General features: G+C 36.0%; 1 protein-coding gene across 4 annotated transcripts in view; it reads right to left on the reverse strand.

Moving 5' to 3' along the window:
- The window catches only part of VPS13B (vacuolar protein sorting 13 homolog B), a 669,566-nt gene that overhangs the window by 281,581 nt on the left and 371,242 nt on the right, over positions 1 to 16,743 (reverse strand). The window lies entirely within an intron of this gene.

Here is a 16,743-nt window from a genome sequence, read left to right on the forward strand (position 1 = left end):
TGTCTTGGCTATATTCCTCCCATCATCCATCTGTGGAAAACATGACTTTCCATGAGTTCTTCTTCCTAATAAAAAAAGGGTTTATACATTGAGCAATAAGAGCCAGATATTTCTAACCATGCTAACTGAAAATTTTCAAACTGTGCAAGAATCAAGATTGGAGAGTTTACCTCTGTTTGCTTTTGAAATTAAATTATTTATTTGTCCTCTTAACCTGATTGAAAGTTTAGAGAAAGTTATAGTATTTGGGCATATAAATCCAACTTAAAAGTTAATTGCAAAACAATTTAAATCTGAATTATAGGAAATGGGGAAGCAAAAGATTCAGGTGAACTTTGCTCTCAGTCTTTCTGATGGCCATAAGCTCAGAGAAACTAATTTCTCTGTGCTGTAGTTATTTCAATATTAAGACTAATATAGAGATAAATAAAATATGACTAAAAATTAAACTATTCATAAAGAGGTCCATTATGAATTTTATGAACATTCTGAGAAATACATTATCTGATATACCAAATACTTAATGAGTACTGTATCTAAACATCAAGTAATCATAGATACAAAGGCACCAGGGTAAAATGTCTACTTTCCAATTATGTAAAAAAAACTATAATGAAACCTATAAAAATAAATGTACTTTAATGTTTATAGGGTCAACTGTTTCCAAAATATAGAATATTAGAAACCTTGAATGAAACTCCTATCAATGAAAATGCTTGAAAATGATTTAAAGTATCTTTTTTAAACACATCTCAGAGCTGGCAACAAGGAACAGAAGCTGGAAAATCCCTCTAAAAAAAGTGAAACCAGGAACACCAATAAATAAGCACCCAAAGCCAGCTTTTGGCTGATAACTGTACAGGAAGAGATAAAGCTGAAGGCCCACCCAAGGTGATAAATCTATTTAATAGGAGACCTTGCATATAGAGTTGGGGTCACAAAAGACTCTAACAGCAGTGAAAAAATAAATTAAAAATAGCCCTGCTAAGAAACCATTCGGTGATAGAACTGTTCTGTACCTTAACTGTGATGATGGTTTCATGAATATATACGTGACAAAATGCACAGAACTATGCACACATATATACTCACAAACACAAATGAGTGCATGTAAAACTGGCAAAATGTGAGTATGGCTGTGGACCATAATGATGTCAATTTCCCGGTTTTGATATTGTGCTACAGTTACGCAAGAAGTTATGCAAGAGCTGAAACAATAAAACTCCTAGAAAAAAACGTAAGGGTATGCTCCTTGACATCGTTTGGTAATGATTTTCTGGATGTGACACTAAAAGCAAAGGTGAAAAAAAAGCAAAAATAAACAAATGGAACTATATCAAACTAAGAAATTTCTACAAAGCAAAGGAAACCAGCAACAAATGAAAAGGCAACCTCTGGAATGGGAGTAAATATTTGCAAACCATGTCACCAAAATATATAAGAAACTCACACAGTTCAATATAAAAACGTTAATAACTCACTTTAAAATGGGCAAGAGATTTGAACACACATTTTTCTAAAGATATACAAATGTTCAATAGGTACATAAAAAGGTGCTCAATATCTCCAATCATCAGGAAAATGCAAACTAAAACCACAATGAGACATCACCTTATATCCATGAGCAAAAAGACAAGAGATAACAAATGCTGGTGGGATGTGGAGAAAAGAAAACCCTTGCGCACTGTTGGTGGGAACATCGACTGGTACAGCCACTGTAGAAAACAGTACGGAGGTCCCTCAAGAAATTTTAAAAAAATAGAACTACCATCTGAAGCACCTGTCCCACTCCCGGTATAGATGCAAAGGAAATGAAATCAAGACCCCAAAGAGACGCCTGCACCCCCATGTTCACAGCAGCAGTGCTCACAACAGCCAAGGTACGGAAACAGCATAAGAGTCATTAGCAGATGAATAGATCAAGAAATGTGACATATTCTGTATGTGACATAAAATATAGATGAATATTATTCAGCCTTAAAAAATAAGGAAATCTTTTTATTTGCAACATGGATGAACCTGGAGGGCACTGCACTAAGAGATACAAGCCAAAGAAAGACAATTACGGCATGGTATCACTTACATGTAGATTTTTTTTTTTAAGCCAAACCCATAGAAGCAAAGAACAAAAAAATGGTTGCCAGAGGCTAGGATGGGAAGTAGAGAAAGATGTGGAAAGGGCATGAACTTTCAGTTACAAGATAAATGCGGCCTGAGGACGTAATGTATAACATGGTGAGTACAGTTGACAGCACTGTATTATATGATTAAAATCTGCTAAAGAGTAGAACTTAAATGTTCCCATTGGAAAAGAAAAAAAGCACACCCAAAACCAAGTTAATATGTGAGGTGTTAGATGTGTTCGTTAACTCAATGGTGGCCATTCCTTTAACAATGTACATGCATATAAAGTCAACATGTTGAACACTTTAACTATCTTACAATTTTGTCAATTACACCTCAATAAAGCCGGAAAAAAGTTACATGGAGGAAAACTGGAAGGGCACATAGGACTTCATCAATATATTTATATATTTGCAACTTCCTATGCATCTATTAAGTATTTCAAATTAATTTTTTTCAAAACCCTCCAAATGCCCATGCAGAAAGAGCCAAGGTAACTTACCAACCTAACTATCTTGACCTTAGCCTTACCAATAGGTAGAGAGGTGAAAAAAAGTCCCTGTAAGATTCTGCAATCACAAGACAGTGCTTGGAGGTTTCAGCTTTAAATTTGGGATGAAACCAAACTCAGTATAAACCTGGAGAGGCTTGCTCCAGGTAGACAGTGCCACCAGCTGACAGGCAAAAGCAAAGGTAAAAGTGAATTTTCCTGAAACGAACCCAGTTTCCACCCTAAGAATAGCCACAGGGTCTGTTGCAAGTGAAAGTGAAAGGCTGATAGACAAAATTCACAATTTGCACAAGATAATAAGGCAGCCGAGTGAAACACAGAAGAAAGAAAACGGGCAGAAGAAAAAGCCCCTCAAAGATTTCACAAACTGGAATAGCACACATGAAATATAAATTAGTTGTTTAAAAATTATTTTTTTTAAAAAATGCATCTTTAAAATATGAGCAAGACCAAAGAAGATAAACAGATGGTAAATAAATACATGAAAAGGTGCTCCACACCCTGTGTCACCAGGAAATGCAAATTAAAAACAAAGATATACCACTAAACACACCTATTAGAATGACCAAAGTCCAGAAAACAAAACACCAAATGCCAGCAAGGTGTGGAACAACAGCAATTCTCACTTGTTCTGATGGAAATGCAAAATGGTAGTCACTCTGGAAGGCAGCTCAGTGCTTTCTTACAAAAATGAGCATCTGATCCAGCAATCGCCCAGAGAAGGCGAAAACTTGGGTCCACACAAAACCCTGCACACGGACGTTTACAGCAGCTTTATTCCTAAGTGCCAAAACTTGGAAGCAACCAACATGTCCTTCCATAAACTGTGGTGCATCCAAACAATGAACTATTATCAGCCCAAAAAAGAAACGAGCTCTCAAGCCAAGAAAAAAATGTTGAGGAACTAAAGACATCTTACTAAGTGAAAGAAGCCAATCTAAAAAGGCTACATAATGTATAATATCAACTACATATTATTTTTGAAAAGGTAAAACTATGGAAACAGTAAAAAGAACAGTGGTTGCAAGAGGCTGGTTGGGAGGGGACGAACAGGCTAAGCTCAGAGAATTTTCAGGACATTGAAAATATTATTTGTATGATCTTATACTGATGGATATGTGACATGTCGTTACTTTTCCAAATCCACACACTGTACAAAACCAGGAGTGAATCTATGGTAAAACCTATAGTAACCTGTGGTTTGGGTGGTTACGTGATGATGCAGGTCCATCGGTTTACAAATTGCAGCACTCCAGTGGGGGGTGCCGGCAATAGGGGACTCTGTGCAGTGTGGAGTGCAGGGGTGTAAAGGAAATCTCTGTACTTCCCCTCGCTTTTGTTAAACCAAGTCAACTAAACCTATAATTGGTAAAGAAAGTATGAGCAGGGAAGAAGATTTTTATAATAAAAACTACATAGAAGTACAAATAAGAATACAATTACTTAAACTCAAGCAGATTAAACTCAATGGAAGAGATAATTAGTGAACTGGAAGAAAGATCCAAAGAAATCCAGAATGTAATACAAAGTACCAGAGAAATACTGTACACGAAAGAGAGTTAAGATAAACGGGAAACAGAGGGAGAAAGTCTAAAATACATCTAAGTGGAATTTCAGTGAGATAATACAGTGAATGGGGAGGACGTACCAGCTGAAGAGGTGACATTCTACAAATGTTGAAAAATGGCAAGCCTTAGGTCCAAGTAGCCTAAGAATCTCAAGACGTAATGATAAGGAAGGAATTGGTAAATGATGGGTAAACATAAACAAATATTATCTTTAAAATATTAAATGATGCCAAAATTGTGAGGAGAATACAGGTTAAAATAAGACTGGACAATCACAGTATGGAAACTAAGGGATCAGGTAATTTGAGGCAAAGTGTTCTAAAGTGTTTGTACAGTGGAATCTCAGATCTCCAACTTAATTTGTTCCAAAAAACTGCTAGAGAAGCTATTTGTTCGAAAACCCAATCTCCTTTGTTGCCCCAGAGACGCGTGACTGATCACACAGGTATCAGCACAAAAGGTTCGATGGGTAGAAGAGTCAAGACCTGAAGTTTTGTTAGACGACCGTGACATTTTTTCTGTGAACAACTAGGTCACGAACCGAAATGTTTGAGAACCGAGGTGTCACTGTATTTGGGAGGAGGAAGACAACGGTATCAACTTCCGATTTTGTTAAGTACACGTGTTAAAATAGCTAGAGTAACCACAAAATAATAGACATGGAACATGTAACTTTCAAATAAATGGAGCAAAAGTTATAATGTAAAGTAAGAAAAACCCAAAAATTTGGACAAATAGCTCATAAAAGGAATAAATCTAAATGTAACTATAATCACAGTAAACACAAGTGATTTAAAGTGCCCAGTTAAAAACTAAAACTGTCAGATTGGATTTAACAAACCACAGTTTTAATGGTTTTTTTAAATGAAATATACCTAAAACTTACGTGCACAAGGAGACTAAGAATCATAATGAAGAAAAACAGTAGCCAAAAGAAAGCTGGAGTAGTTACATTGACATTTGACAAAACAGACTTTAAGGGAAAAAAATTATTAAAATACAGTTACTAATGAAATACAAAAGATCTAATGTGTCTGGAAATTGAGACAATTCTAAACTATTGGTAACAACATCAAATCAAACATAAAAGAGGCCTCTATGCTGTATCTGAAACTAGTGCAGAAGGGTAGTGAATGTAAACTGTGGTTGAAAAATTTTTAAAAATCATGTAAAACAAAAAATTGACATAGCAACCATGGTGGGAAATTTCAGCCCACCTCATTCAGAAATATATTAACTAAGCACAATAAAAAACCCTAATACATTAAAATTTAAAAAGTAATTTTGATGAAATGGACACATAGAGGACACAGTATTTAACAACTTGTGGATATACATTTTTCTCAAGCACACAGACAAACCAATAAACCGCCTGATGGGCAATGAAGTTGGTTAGCCTCAACACATTTCAGTGAATTAACATCGTATGGACTACATCCTCCGATCATAATCCAATTAGATAGATATTTTATTTAAAGCAGAACCTACAAAACTGCCCATGCTTGGAAATTTAAAAACACAATTTTTTAGTCACTCACTGGTCAAAAAACCATATAAAAATTAAGAAACACATCAAAACAAAAACTGTATATCAAAGGTTGTAGAGTGGCACTTGGAACTTTATTGTCTAAAATGTTTGTTTTAGCAAAAAAAAGAAAGGCTCAAAATTAACGAGGTAAACATAAAAAGGCAAAATAAACTACAAATTACAAGGAATAAAATAAGGGAAAATATTAACAAAATTTTTTTAAAAGGCAGAGTAGATCAACAAAGCCAAAAATAGACAAACCTTCAGCATTCAAGGAAAATAAAGAGATAAAGATAGAAGGCCAAATAAACTATATTTGCAATAAAAAAAGAAACATAACTGTGATGTGGTGATCAAACAGATAGTAAGAAGATATTAGAAAGATTTATAGTAACAAAGGTTTTACAGTATTGTTGGGGGGCGATCCCTCCTCCTTATCACCGCCCTAGAAGACAATTCTTGCCCTTTTCATCATGGGATTAATAAAAATGTTGTCCTCTCATGTCTTACACCAAATATAAAGTTACTTCTTAAGAAATTACTATTTTAAAACTATATCCTGACAGTATAAAACTGCTGGTAATGTAGTAACTGGTGAAAAGCAACCACATTCTTCCTTATTCTCCACATTAGTCAAGAAGGTCAAAACTATATCCTCCCTATATCTCCTCAAACAAGGGAAACAAAGAAAGGTATTCAAATAAATGGAACTACATTAAACTAAAAAGTTTTTGTCACAGCAAAAGCAAGCATCGGTATAATGAAAAGGCAACCTACGAAATGGGAGAAGATATTCTCCAATGATACATCTGGTAAAAGGTTAATATTCAAAATTTATAAAGAGCTCATCCAACTCAACGCCAAAATAAACACAAACCATTTAAACAATGGGCAGAGAATTTGAATAGATATTTCTCCAAAGAGGACATACAGATGGCTGATAGACATATGAAAAGATGCTCAATGTCACTAATCAAGAGTAACACATTCAAACCACAGTGAGATATCACCTCACACCTGTCAGAAAGACTATCAATAAATCAACAAACAAGCGCTGGCAGGGATGGACCGTGTTGGTGGGAATGCAGACTGGTGCTGTCACTGTGAAAAGCAGTATGGAGTTTCCTGACAAAATTAAAAATGGGACTGCCTATCACCCAGCAATTCTGCTTCTGGGTATATAGGCAAAGAAACCCAAAACACTAATTCAAAATTGACACAGCATATTTTCATACGCCTACTAGCCATCTGTAGGTCCTCTTTGGAGAAGTGTCTATTGAGGTCCTTTGCCAATTTTTTAATTGGACTGTTTGGTTTTTTTGGTGTTGAGTTTTATAAGTTCTTTATAAATTTTGGATATTAACTCCTTATCAGATGTATTGGTGAAAATGTTCTCCTATTGATTGGGTTGTCTTTTTTATTTTGTTGATGGTTTCCTTTGCTGTCCAAAACCTTTTTAGTTTGGTGGAATACATGCATCCCTAGGTTCACTGCATTGTTATTTACAATACCTAAGATACAAAAACAATCCCAATGTCCATCAATAAACAAGTGGATGAAAAGGCAGTGGTACCCATATGCAATGGAATATTACTTGGCCATAGAAAACAAGTATTACTCGGCTAAAAAAAGAATTTATGACAAAGTAGATGAACCTAGAGTATTATTACGCTAAGTGAAACAGTCAGACAAGGGTCATATGATTTCACTTACACGCATAATCTAAAGAACAAAACAAACAAACAAAGAAAAACAGACTCATAGATCCAGAGAGCAAACTGATAGTTGCCAGAAGCGAGGGGATTTGGGGGCTGGGTAAAAAAGGTGAAGGGATTAAGAAAGTACAAATTAGTGGTTACAAAATACTCATGGGGATGTAAAGTACAGCAGAGGGAATATAGTCAACAATATACAATGTAATAATTAAGTATAGTGTTAAGTGGGTGCTTGAAATATTGGCGAATCACTTTGTAAGTTATGTGATTGTCTAACCACTATGCTGTATATATGAACATATACTAAATAATATTGAATGTCAACTGTAACTGAAAAATAAAAATTAAAAAAAACTATATCCTATCTAAATAGCCCTCCCTCCAATAACCTAACTGCACTCATTCATTCAGAGATATTTAATGGGCGCTGCATGCTGGGCAGTGTGACAGGCCCTGGGAATACTGGGTCAATTACAGCTTAGAGCCCATTACAAAACAGCTTATAGCCAATTACTAAAGCTATAAAATGTGTTAGGTATAGAATTCAAATAAAAGCATATTAGAGACACATCTGACCCAGATCTGGGGAGCCCAGCAAAGAGGAAGCAATAATTAAAGGAGTTCGATCTCATTTCATACAATGAAAAAAGTATTCAGGCTGAGGAAACAACTGGTTCAAAGGCCAAAGGTGTGAAAAAGCAGCACATCCAAAAACCTGCAGGAGGCTCTGAACGGTTGGCCTGGAGACAGGAGCGGAAGGAAGTAAAGCCGTCAGGCTAGTGCAGCTTCAAGCCAGACTGGTCTCTTTCACTGTGTCAGAGGTCTACACCAGGCTCAGCCTTTGCGGGTGAAACAAAGGGTCTGGCCCTGACTTGCCTAGTGAATTAGCATTTTCTCCTCTGCCAAAAAGGGTACAGAAATTAGGTAGTAGCACAGTGGTGAAGAGCAAAGGAAAACCTGAATTTCTTTCTTAACTATGAAAATTAAGTGCAGTAACATATAAAGAACCTAGGAGAGAACTTGCCGCATCTTAAAAACCTCAGTAAGTGTTCAAAAGAGTCCTCCTACTTTGCTTCTCTTCTCAATCTCTGTATAAAGTGAAATGACTTAAAAGTGAGAGGAAGAGAGACTCCACCTTGATAGGGCACACGTTAGCGTTCTGCAGTTAAATGCTCTGCCCCTGAGCTACATCCTCCCAAAACATTAGCATTCTGAAAAAAACAAAAGCCTGAGCAAGCGGAGCACCAGTGACCTACAACTTAATCAAACTCAATTAATTTTACCCACATCTTCTAATTTGATCGATTTTTATCAATCTAAAAAGGCTTTAATATCACGCTGGTTAGTATGCAATAAACACATTATTTTCTAAGAAATAGCTTATCACAGAAAATTCTTTTAATTATCAATTAAAAATACACTTGCAACTTAACAAAACACTTTCCTCAACAATCTTTTTAGCATCCTGAGCAGGCAGTTTCCCAAGTATTAAATACAAATTACTATTACAAATAGTAAAGGCAGACCATTTGACTTATTAGCTTAGGTTAATATAAAGATTAACTATAAAGAATTAGCTAATACTGCAAAAATTATGTTTGGTTTGATTTCTCTCTGATAAAAATACATACATAACTTTTTTCAGACTTGATAATAAAATCTATTCTTTGTTATTACACAATTCTTAGGACTTATTTTCAGTTTGTTAAAGTCAGAAAATGTACAGTGTTGCATCGATTTATTTCATTATCCAAAATGTACCTAAATTTTTCCCAACCTGAAATATTAACTGATCTTTATTCTTTAAAGCTATGTCCATTTTGTTTTATGCATACTTAAAACCAGTGCCAGTTGTTATAAGATAGAGTATTCTAAGCACTTTTATTTGTTTTTCAATACTAAATTAAGAAAACATATTCAGAATGTTTTCATTCAAATACCATACATTAACTTTTATTAAGCACTATTAGAGCAAGATGTCTTTTAAAAAATATATTTCACATCTCATGGTACACTAGAAGTTTTTTAAAAATATAAATACATGGTTACAGACACAGATATGAAAATAATTTATTTATATTTTTTCAAAAGCTGGAAATCATTTCCCAACTTTTAAAATGCTATTTTCTCTAAGCAAAGAACGTTATAACATAAAAATAGTTTGTTAAAAGTAAAAAACAATCTGACTACAATGCCAAAAATGAAAGTATGCTTTATTGAAGAGAGTTTTGATTTTGCACCATGTTTTCCAAGCACAAGAAACAACTGCAAAATTATTAGAGCAAAGAATTCTAATAGAATGAAACTTTACCAGGGAATTAACCTTAGGAAAAGAGCTGTATGATTTCAGTGAGGACCAAAATGCCTAATATTAACAATGTCCTCCTTAAAAAATACAGTGAAAATATCTTAGAAAAGTTTTGTGTTGTTTCATTTCCTAATTAAATTTTTCCTAGAAATGTTTGATATCATAAGTAGGAATCAAATTTTGTCTCAAATTCACATACTTCTAAGAGCTCTATGAACTTTGCTCCCCCTCCTTATTGCAGTCTGTAAAGCCTTTTAGCAATTCAGATCAGGAAAGGGGGTGAGTCAAGATGCCCATAACTTCCTTACCCTTAACACAAAAAGCTGCTTTATTGGCTAAAATGTAGGAGTTATAATTGTAATTGCTTTGCCCTTCCGAAATTCATCTACCATACCATATGAATCGTTCAGCAGGTGGTGTAGGAGGATAAAATAAAGTCTGCAATAGTTGGTCAATAACATAATCATAAGGAACCAAAGAAGACTTTAAGTATATAACAGGAAACATAGCTTTAATGTTTTCCTTTTTAAATTGATTTAGTCTGGGTCAGGCCGTTTGTATGTTTACATAAGGAACAGCTCATGTTGAACCATTTACGGCGCGGTGCTGAATAGGCAGATCTCGGGAGCTCACTGTACAGAAGTAAAGTTCATTACTTACAACTCAATTGAGATCTACAAAAATGTTAAACAAGCCAGAAAATAGGAATGTAAAAAGAAGTAAAATTTGTATGTCTTGATTAAATTAAGTGTCTACACTTTTATCACCAATTGCCCCAAAGTAACAGTAACTTTGAGAATAAAATAGGTAGGGTAGGGGATATAAATGGCTGATCACCGGGTTGCGACCAAACGCTGATTTCCAGAATCAATGACACAGAGCAGGGATTCGCATCTTCGGAGAGCAGAAGGCTTGTTAAAAATGTGAAGTTCCCATTTGCAGAGATTCTGATTCAGGAATATGCCATCTCCCTTCTTTGCTGTTTTTCTTTTTTTAATCTAAACTAGCATCTTTATTGATTATAAAAACCACCTGTGACAGAGCATTAGTCACATCTCTTTGAGTTGAACATCTTATCTTTGCTATCTGAACTGAGAGGAGCAGGAAAAAAGGACCAATAAATCTAAGGCTATTTCATTTATAAAACATAGAAATTAATACTTGTCCTGCCTCCTTCACCAAGTTGTTTAGAGGAAGCATCTCTTCTCTTCGAGGCCAAGATCTCTGTTAATTCACTTCACCATTAAAGGCAGGTTCAATTTCTGTTTTTTCACCTCCATGCACTTAGCCACAGGGCTTGGCACATGACAGGATTTTAATTCAACAAAGCTGAGTAAGTGACAAATATCTTTTATTCCTTTCACTTCCCTTGGGAACTTGACTCAATCACCTTTCCCTTTTCTCTTGTGCCTCTTTACGTTTCAGGCTAAAAACAGGTTCCAGTCATCCTCCTTACAAAAAGAGAGAGACACTCGCTCCCTGAGACCCAGCATCCCACTCAGCTACCACTCTTTCTCTCTCGGTCCCTTTTATCCAGACTCATGTTTTTCTCAGTATTTCTATTTCCTCACAATTTATTTTCTCCTTGAACCAAGAACAATCAGGTGTCATCCTTCCCTGTTCTCTAAAATTTTCCTGCAAAAGAACCCCCATTAACTTTGTAATTACCAGATCAAAGGGTCGGTTTTCAGTCATTAGTTCACCTGACGTTCTCGGTCGTGTGACAATCAGGATGGCAGTGGCGCACGCTGGTGCAGAGCACAGACTACAGATTTCGCCTGCTGGGATGCCCGAGTCAGACCCTGCCACCTTCCACTGGGTGCCGCTGGGCAAATTAAAGATTCAGTGCTTCATTTGACTCGTTTGAAAAGCGAAGTCATTGAGGGGAGTCATATGAGTTAATTCATGTAAAGCAGCATCGATGCAGAGTAAATAATTACTATATGTTAGAAGCTATTATTATCACAATCTTGCCCATTCTTGAAATGTTATTCCATGAGCTTGTCTGGCTCTACACTCCCTCAACTGCCCTTTAGTCCCCCTTACTGTATTATTTTCTTCTGTTTGCCTCACCAATATGTGTAATATCCAGGGTACCATCTTTAGTTACTTTATGCTTTATATACATTCAGTAGCAAAACTGACTTACAGATGGCAGTATGTGTACTTCCCAATTATATCTCTAGTGAAGGAGATAGATTTCCTAGGATTCCCTTATATTTCTTTGCCCAGTCCATTCTACAGTATGATGAATGGCACATATCTGCAAGAGCGCTGGCTACCCTTAGGGTCCCATGGTCAAGGAAAGTACAGTATAAAATACTGTATTAAGAGCATAACTTTAATGTTGTGATTATGTTCACATCTGGTCTACCACTTACAAACTTTGTATCCTTGGAGAAGGCAAATAACTCAATGGATATTAGTTTCCTCCATAGGGAATAATGCTCCTTAGCTATATAGGTTTTCCTTTGGTGTAAATTAGGTAACTTTAATGAGCATGCTTAGTATCTATAAATAACACCTGCTTATTGTTATTACTATAGTGGGCAAGAAAGAAACTGACTGGCCTGCTTTCAGACCAAATCCAGTGGTTTTGCTTACTATGTACTATAAAATCCAAAAGTACACCAAGGATACAGAAACTTCAACTTAATCAAATGGGTCCTACAATAATTTTTTGAGTTAAAGAAAATTAATTTCTCACCCTGGCTGGTGTGGTTCAGTGGATTGAATGCCAGCATGTGAACCAAAGGGTCATCAGTTCGGTTCCCAGTCAGGGCAAATGCCTGGGTTGCGGGCCAGGTCCCCAGTAGGGGGCATGCAAGAGGCAACCACACATTGATGTTTCTCTCCCTCTCTTCCTCCCTTCCCCTCTGTCCAAAAATAATAAATAAAATCTTTAAAAAGAAAAAAATTTCTCATAATTTCTAGTCTAAGTGATAAGTTAATAAAACACTTATCACGTATTTAATAGTCTCAAAAAGGGTTTTTTAAATGGAGCAAAAACAAAGTTATCCAATTATTAAATCACTTTCTAAAAATTTATACTTTCTAAAAACTAAAATTAATTTTAATTAATAACGAACTTTATGAGAAACATCATGAACCACCCAGATTTTAATCCAACAGTGTTACCACCTTTCCCACTCAGATATTTTCTTCACATCTTCATTCATTTTTTTATTTCATTTACTCAAAACAATTGGTTTTGGTAGTCAGCAGTCTTTTTTCAAATCCATTTTGAGTGTCTCATTTGAATATGTCAATGAAATTCTCTGACTGTTGTAATATTCCTTCTTTCTCTAAATAACCAATCATTACCCATCCTTTCCTACTCCTAAAGTATATTTACAAAGACTTCCTTTCAAAAATCATTCAAGAGGATACAAGATGGTGGCACAGAAGGTGGATGCTACACTTACCACTTTCCAGGACCAAACTATAATTACAAATAAAATACAGAGCAAGCATCCTGAATAACCACCTGAAGACTTGGTCTTATAACCAAGGATTTACAGAAGAAGCTACATCAAGACTGATAGGAAAGGAGATGTAAAAAGGGCTGGTCCCACTCCTACAGGTGGCAGCTGAGATTCTGGAGATTATTTGCCAAAAAGGTTCCCCCTGAGAAGTGTGGTATTTCAAACTCAAGCAGGGTACCCCAGCCCAGAGCAAATGATCCAGAAACTAATGCCGTTATAACATCTGGCTGTGAAAATCAGCAAGGGTTCTGTTCACCAGGAAGAGAGAGTCTGCTACAGACACAGACAAACTCTTAAAGGGCCAATGCACAAAATCTAGTTTGCAACCACTCGCCCTGGACTCTGGCAGACAGAGGGTAGAGCAAACTAGAGTATCATGAGGAGAGACTGCGGTTGGTGGCTCAGAGAGAGTGCTGAAGGGGGACAGCCACCAGGATCCCTGTGCTAAGTCATTCCCCATACTGCAGAATCCATCTTTCCTTGGTGGAGTACTCCCCTCTTTACGGTATCAGCCTGCGGGGGAAGAGGTAGCCCCTCCCTCTGGACTCCCTTTTGCTTGCCACCCTGGTGGAGTTTTCAAACTGTTGAGTCAGCTGCCAAAAAAATGAACAATCTTAATGAAATGGATAAATTCCTGCAAACATACAGTCTGCCAAAACTGAATCAGGAAGAATCAGAATCAGAAAATCTGAATGGACCAATTACAATGAATGAAATTGAAGCACTAATATAAAAAATAAATAAATAACTCCCAACAAACAAAAGCCCTGGATGGGATGGCTTCACAGGTAAATTTTACCAAACATTCAAAGAAGAACTACAATTTATCCTTCTCAAACTATTCCAAAATAAACCAAGAGGAGGGAGGACTCCCAAGCTCATTTTACAAGGCCAGCATTATCCTAATTCCAAAACCAGATAAAGACACTACAAAGAAAGAAAATTATAGGCCAATATCCCTGATGAACAGATGCTAAAGTTCTCAACAAAATATTAGTAAATTGGATCCAACAATACATTAAAAAGATCATACATTATGAACAAGTGGGATTTATCCCAAGGATGCAAGGTTAGTACAATAAAATGTGATATACCACATGAACAAAATGAAGGATGAAAATTACAATTATATCAATGGATGCAGAAAAAGCATTTGATAAAATCTAGCACCCATTTATGATAAAAACTCTCAGCAAAGTGGGAATAGAAGGAACAAACCTCAACATAATAAAAGCACATATGACAAAACCACAACCTACAGCATACTTAATGGGCAAAACTACAAGCATTTCCCACTTAAGATTAGGAACAAGACAGGGATGACTGCCTTCACCATTCTTATTCAACATATTACTAGAGGTACTAGCCACAGCAATCAGACAAGAACAAGAAATAAAAGACATCCAAATTGGAAAGGAAGAAGTAAAACTGCCGTTATTTGCTGGTGTCATGATATTGTATATACTAAAAATTCCAACAAAAAACTACAAGAACTGATAAATGAATTCAGTAAAATAGCAGGATACAAAATAAATATCCAGATACAGTTCATTTCTATACACCATACTAAACTCTCAGAGAGGGAAACTAAGAAAACAATTCTATTTACAATTACATCAAAAAATAAAATACCTAGGAATAAATTAAACAAAGGATGTAAAGAACCTGTACTTGTAAAATTACAAGACACTAAAGAAAGAAACTGAAGAAGATACTAAGTGGAAGCATATATCAAGGCATGTCTGGAAAGTCCAGCCATTGGTATATAATGAGGATGGTTTGCCCAATATCCATGTAACCTGGCAGCCAAGGAGAGTGGACTGGAATGTGCACGTGTGAACAATGACGACTTCACTGTACTAATCAGTGGGAGTGGTAGATGCCATTGACTGAGTATGTGACTGTGTGGCCATCACATTCAAAATGAGCAAGTACAGTAACAAATCTGCATCCAATTTTGTGTTAAGCTTGAACATTCCTTCACAAAAACTATTTGGATGACTCAGAAGGCCACAGCTATGGGCAACTTGTGATTGGCAGCTTTATCAGGACAACACACCTGCTCATGCATCACATTTCATGCAGTTTTTTTGATGAAACATCAAATCACCCAGGTGACTCAGTCTCCCTACAGCCAAGAGTTAGTGTCTTGTGACTTCTGGCTTTTCCTGAAACTAAAATCACCTTTGAAAGGGAAGAGCTTTCACCATTGATGAGATTCAGGAAAACACGGCACGTGGATGGCAACTGGGAGAACTGTGTGAGGTCCCAAGGTGCCTACTTTGAAGTGGACTGAGGTGTCATTGTCATATGTACAATGTTTCAGGCATCTCGTATATTCTTCAATAAATGTCTCTATTTTTCATAGTACATGGCTGGATACCTTCTAGACAGACCTCATACTGTGTTCATGGATAGGAAGAATTAACATCATTAAAATGTCCATACTACTCAAGGCAACCTATAGTTTCAACCTAATTCCCATCAAGATTAAAATGGTGTACAATTGATAAAAGGCCACAGTAATCAAAATAGCATGATACTGGCATAAAAACCAATATATAGGTCAATGGAACAGAATAGAGACACCTGAAATAAACCCATGCATTTATGGTCAATTAATATTAGACAAAGGAGGCAAGAATACACAATTGGGTAAAGATAGTCTATTCAATAAATGGTGTTGGGAAAATTGTACAGATACATGCAAAAATGAAAGTAGACCACCTTCTCACACCACACATAAAAATGAACTAAAAAGAGATTAAACACTAAAGTGTTAGACTCGAAACCATAAAAATCCTAGAATTAAAAAGACAGTAAAACTTCAGACCTTTATCATAGGGTATTTTTTTCTGACATAACACCTTAGGCAAGGGAAATATAAGAAAAAATAAACAAAAGGGAATATATCAAACTAAAAAGTTTTTGCACAGCAAAGGAAACCATCAAGAAAATGAAAAGACAACCCACTGAATGGGAGGATATATTCACCAATGATACATCTGATAAGAAGCTAATATTCAAAATTTATAAAGAACTTATAAAACTCAACACCAAAAACACAAACAATCCAATTTAAAAATAGGCAAAGGACCTGATAAGACACTTCTCTAAAGAGGCTATACTGATGACCAATAGACACATATATAAAGATGTTTAACATCACTAATCATCAGAGAGATGCACATTAAAGTCACAATGGGATATCACCTCACACCTATCAGAATGGCTATCATCAATAAGTCAGCAAACAAGTGTTGGCCAGAATGGGAAGAAAAGGGAACCCTCGTGCACTGATGCTGGGAATACGGACTGGCACAGCCACTGTAGAAAGCAGTATGGAGTTATCTCCAAAAATTAAAAACAGAACTGCCTTATGACCCAGAGACTCTACTTCTGGGAATATATCCAAAGAAACTCCAAATACTAATTTGAAAGAATATATGCTCCCCCATGTTCACAGAAGCATTATTTAAAATAGTCATGATATGGAAGCAGCCC

Source organism: Desmodus rotundus, chromosome 8 (assembly GCF_022682495.2).
Source record: "Desmodus rotundus isolate HL8 chromosome 8, HLdesRot8A.1, whole genome shotgun sequence".
In the NCBI taxonomy this organism is placed as follows: Eukaryota; Metazoa; Chordata; class Mammalia; order Chiroptera; family Phyllostomidae; genus Desmodus; species Desmodus rotundus.